The sequence below is a fragment of the Apium graveolens genome, chromosome 6 (assembly GCF_009905375.1).
Source record: "Apium graveolens cultivar Ventura chromosome 6, ASM990537v1, whole genome shotgun sequence".
Classification (NCBI taxonomy): Eukaryota; Viridiplantae; Streptophyta; class Magnoliopsida; order Apiales; family Apiaceae; genus Apium; species Apium graveolens.
This window is the reverse complement of record NC_133652.1, coordinates 135,730,121-135,735,809: the sequence shown is the minus strand read 5'-3', so window position 1 is coordinate 135,735,809 and position 5,689 is coordinate 135,730,121.

Genomic DNA, 5,689 nt, shown 5'->3' with positions numbered 1-5,689 from the left:
GGAAAACAGATCTGTCCTCCACCTCATTTTCCTAAGAGGCTGCAGAAGAAAAAGCTGGACTAGCAGTTTGAGAAGTTTCTGGAGGTGTTCAAGAAACTTCATATCAACATACCTTTCACTAAAGCTCTTGTACAGATGCCTAGTTATGTTAAGTTTATGAAATGTATTCTTTCTCAGAAAGTGAAGCTTGATGACTAAGAGACCGTTGCTCTCACGGAGGAATGCAGTGTTGTGCTGCAACGGAAGTTGCCTCCGAAACTTAAAGATCTTGGAAGCTTCACTATTCCTAGCATCATTGGAAAAGTGTCATTTAAAAAATGCTTATGTGACTTGGGAGCTAGCATCAATCTGATGCCTTTGTCAATCTTCAAGAAATTGGACTTACCTGATCCAAAGCTGACTTATATGACCTTGCAGTTAGCCGATCGTTCTATTACATATCCACGAGGCATTGTGGAAGATGTCTTGGTCAAGGTGGACAAACTCATCTTTCCTGCCGATTTTGTAATTCTTGACTTCGAGGAGGATAAGAAGATTCCCATAATCTAGGGAAGACCATTCTTGGCAACGGGCCGAACCTTGATCGATGTGTAGAAGGGTGAGCTTACCATGCGAGTGCTGGATCAGGATGTAACTTTCAATATGTTCAATGCCATGAATTTCCCTACGGAAAATGAGGAGTGCTTAAAAGTGGAGTTGGTCGATTCTGTGGTTACTTCAGAACTTGATCAATTGCTAAGGTCTGATGCCTTAGAAAAGGCCTTGTTGGGTAATTCGGATAGTGAATATGATGAAGGTGATGAGCAATTGCAATATCTGAATGCTTCTCCCTGGAAGCGAAAGATGGATATGCCTTTTGAATCTCTTAAAATGGAGGAGCTGAACAAATCTCCAAAGCGCCTCAAGCCATCTATTGAGGAAGCTCCTACACCTGAGCTTAAACCATTTCCTGAACACTTAAGGTATACTTTTTTAGGTGATGCATCTACTTTGCCTGTGATTATTGCATCTAACCTTCAGGTAGTGATGAGGAAAAACTCTTAAGAATTCCGAGAGAGTTCAAATCGGCAATTGGATGAACTATAACAGATATTAAGGGAATCATCCCTTCTTATTGCATGCATAAAATTCTGCTAAAGGAAGGTAGCAAGCCTACTGTTGAGCAACAGAGAAGGATTAATCCAATCATGAAAGAAGTTGTGAAGAAGGAAATTCTCAAATGGGTGGATGCAGGGATCATCTATCCCATTTCTAGTAGTTCTTGGGTGAGGCTAGTTCAATGTCTGCCGGAGAAAGGAGATATCACGGTTGTAGCTAATGAGAAGAATGAGCTCATTCCTATTTGAACAGTCACGGGGTGGAGAGTTTGCATGGACTACGAGAAACTGAACAAGGCCACGAGAAAGGATTACTTCCCTCTACCTTTTACTGATCAAATGCTTGACAGATTGGCTAGGCACGAGTACTACTGTCTTTTGGATGGCTATTCGGGCTATAATCAAATATGCATCGCTCCCGAAGATCAGGAAAAGACTACTTTTACTTGTCCATTTGGTACTTTCGTCTTCAGAAGATTTTTTTTTGGTTTATGTGGAGCACCTGCCACATTTCAGAGATGCATAATGGCTATCTTCTCTGACATGATTGGTCAAAATGTAGAGGTATTTATAAACGATTTCTCTGTGTTTGGTGATTCTTTTGATGAGTACTTGCAGAATCTTGGTGCAGTTCTTAAAAGGTGTGTTGAGACCAATCTGGTTCTCAACTGGGAGAAATGTCACTTTATGGTGCGACATGGAATTATTCTTGGGCACAAGGTCTCTGGTAAGGGTCTTGAGGTGGACAAAGCCAAGTCGGGGTCATTGAAAATCTTCCTCCACCAATTTCTGTTAAGGGAGTTTGTAGCTTTCTTGGTCATGCGGGTTTCTATAGGCGGTTCATCAAGGACTTCTCTAAAGTCTCTAAACCCTTGTGCAATCTTCAATAGAAGGATGTCACGTTCAAGTTTGATGACGAGTGACTAGTTGCTTTTGAGTTCTTGAAGAATAGTTTGATCACGACACCTGTCATAACTGCACCTAATTGGAATGAACCTTTTGAGATGATGTGCGATGCAAGTGACTATGCAGTTGGAGCAGTTCTTGGGCAGAGAAAGAACAACATATTTTATGTGGTCTACTATGCTAGTAAGGCCCTCAATGGTGCTCAATTGAATTATACTACTACTAAGAAAGAACTTTTAGCCATTGTCTACGGTTTTGAGAAGTTTCGATCTTATTTGCTTTGGACGAAGGTGACAGTTTTCACTGATCACGATGCGATTCGATATCTCGTCTCGAAGAAGGACTTGAAGCCTAGATTGATTAGATGGGTTCTTTTTCTTCAAGAATTTGAATTAGAGATCAAGGATAAAAAAGGTACTGAGAATCAAGTCGCCGATCATCTCTCTCGTTTGGAAGATCCAAGTGCTACTTCACAGGATAAGACGTTGATAAATGAGTCTTTTCCCGATGAGCAGTTGTTTGGAGTGACAGAGGAAGAACCGTGGTTTGTAGACATTGTGAACTACCTTGTGAGTAATATCATGCCTCCAGATTTATCTTATGCTCAAAGGAAGAAGTTTTTTCATGATGTGAAGTGGTACATGTGGGATGAACCATATCTGTTTAGGCAAGGAGCTGACCAAATCATCAGGAGATGTATTCCGTATAGCGAAACAGGGGAGGGGGGATCTTGAGAGACTGTCATTCAACTGTTTATGGAGGCCACTATGGTGGAGAGAAGACAGTAGCTCGTGTCATTCAAGCGGGATTCTTCTGGCCTATATTGTTTAAGGATGCGCATCACTTTGTTTTGAAGTGTGATCGATGCCAGCGTGTGGGTAATATGTCCAAGAGGGATGAGATGCCTCTTAATGTGCTTCTCGAGGTTGAAGTCTTTGATGTTTGGGGAATCGACTTCATGGGGTCATTTGTCCCATTTTATAATAATCAGTATATCTTGTTGGCAGTTGATTATGTCTCGAAATGGGTTGAAGTCAAGGTTTTGTCGAAAAATGATGCGAAGGTAGTGCTTAATTTTCTTCATAAGCAGATATTCACATGATTTGGGACTCCAAGAGTCATATTCAATGACGAGGAATCGCATTTCTGCAATCACAAGTTCACTGCTATGATGCAAAGGTATAATATGAATCATCGCATTGCTACAACCTACCATCCTCAGACTAATGGTAAAACTGAGGTATCTAACAGAGAGATCAAGCATATTCTAGAGAAAGTTGTGTGTCCATCAAGGAAGGATTGGTCTTTGAAGCTTGATGAAGCTGTTTGAGCGTATAAAACAATATACAAGACTCCGTTAGGTATGTCGCCATTTCAGTTGGTTTTTGGTAAGGGGTGTCATTTGCTTATGGAGCTCGAGCATAAAGCGTATTGGGCTTTGAAGAAGTTGAACCTTGATTTGGATGCGGCTGGTAAGAAAAGAATGCTTCAATTGAATGAACTCGACGAATTTTGACTTCAAGCGTATGAAAACTACAAACTGTATAAGGAGAAAGTCAAGAGGTGGCACGATAGGGGTCTGGTGCTTAAATCATTTGTTCTAGGCAGTAAGTTCTTTTGTTCAACTCCCGTCTCCGTCTTTTTCCTGGAAAATTGAAGTCGAGGTGGTCCGGGCCTTTCATAATCAAAACTGTGTTTCCACGTGGAGCTGTAGAGATTTTTGAGAATAATCCAGGCCAAGCGTTCAAAGTGAATGGACAGAGGTTAAAGCACTACTATGGGGATACGGCAAACCGTGAGGTGGTTAGTGCCGTTCTATTGTCTATTTAATCTCGAGATTCTATGTCAAGCTAATGACATAAACCAAGCGCTTCTTAGGAGGCAACCCAAGTTTGTTGTACATTAGTAGATAAAGGAAGAAGGAAAAAAGGAGAAAAAAACAAAAAAAAATCAGAAAAATAGAAAAGTTCAGTGCCAACTACAGTAGCACGGCGCGCTCGTGCTGTGAAACGGGGCGGCTGCGCTAATTTGACAGAAACTGCGCACGCCCGCGCTGCCTGGCGGGGCGTTCGGGATGGATTGGCCGAAGCACGGCGCGCCCGTACTAAGGTAGCGCACGGCCGCGCTGGGTCCCTGGTTCTAAAAAAATCAAACAGAAATTTGGGAATTTCAAGGCAAAATCAATTCCTAACCGAATTTTACTCTCCCACATCCCATATTTCCCTCTCCAAATCAAACCCATTATTCCCATTATTCCCATAATCAGTTGCCACTTCTTTTTTCATAACTAATTCTCTTCCAATCTCCTATATATATACTTATACACAACTCATCCATCACTTCTCAAACTCTCAAACACACAAATCTCTCTTACAAACTTCGATTCTCTCAAGCTTATTCAATCTAAATGGCACCAAAAAGATAACGAACCCCGGTTAGCAGCAACACCACTGATTCTTCGAGTGCGGGTGGTGTGAGGCCTAGGTTTTCAACTCCCGAGGCTGAGGAGGAGTATGTGAGCTGCTTTCGAAGCCTATAGCCAAGGAGCGTGGTTTTCTGCCATCGGGGAAAGATGGTAAGTTGTTGGAGATGATCTTGGAGATGGGTTGGGTTACTTTTTACGAGACACCCATTGTTGTGTCCATGAATATGGTGCGTGAGTTCTACGCGAATGCTAAGGTGGAGAAGAACGATTTCATGGTGGTTAGGGGGATGACTGTGGAGTATAGTGCCGAGGCTATTCGTAGGGCGATTAAGCAGCCCGAGAGGAGGCCAGAACAGGAGAATTGGAATGAGAAGACGCCGGAGGAGTTTAACTTGGATTTAATTGTTGCTACCCTGTGTGTGCCTGAGACTCAGTGGAAGTTCAAGAAGGGCACGAACGAGTGTGCCACGTTTCCTGCCTCGTGCATGAACAGGTTTGCACGTGCATGTAATTCTTTTATTTGTGCTAAAATCATACCATCTTCTCACGTGCATGATGTTACTATGGAGCGTGCACGTCCGTTGTGGGGGATTCTTCAGGGAGATTATGTGGATCTTGGGATGGTTATCCATCAGGGTATTTTGAGGTTTCTTCGAGGGAGTACTACGGGTTCTATACCCTATGCGTCCATTATGACGAAGTTGTGTGTGGCGGTTGGCGTTCGTGGGCCCGCACACGAGCAACTATAGCTCCCGAGTGCCCCGATTGATAGTTCGACGCTGCTGAATATGCGGGAGTGGTATGGTGGGAAGCCCGATCCTAAGGGGCTTGGATATTCTTATGACCATCTACCAGGTGGAAGGCCAGCTCCTCAGGCATATGCTGGTGGCATGATGTAGGAGAGCAGAGCAGCTTGGAGAGCTGAGTTGGGAGAGGCCGGTCCTTCGGGATCACATCAGGAGGAAGCACAGGCTAGTGCTGGTATGAGTTCAGCGCAGTATAGGAGCTTGTTGAGGAGGATGGATGCGATGCATGACATCCATAGTCACTTTGCACAGGACCTTACCCGGGCGTTGGGGACTGCATTCAGAGCCACGGGAGTTGACATCTAGTGGCCAGTATTCGGTGAGGATTCTGTATATCCGCCTCCAGACACTCCTAACACTCCACCCCTTGAGGATGATGACCCTGATTCTGAGTAGGTATGCCTGAATCCTTGTTATTACCTTCACTGAGGACAATGAATATTTTAAGTTTGGGG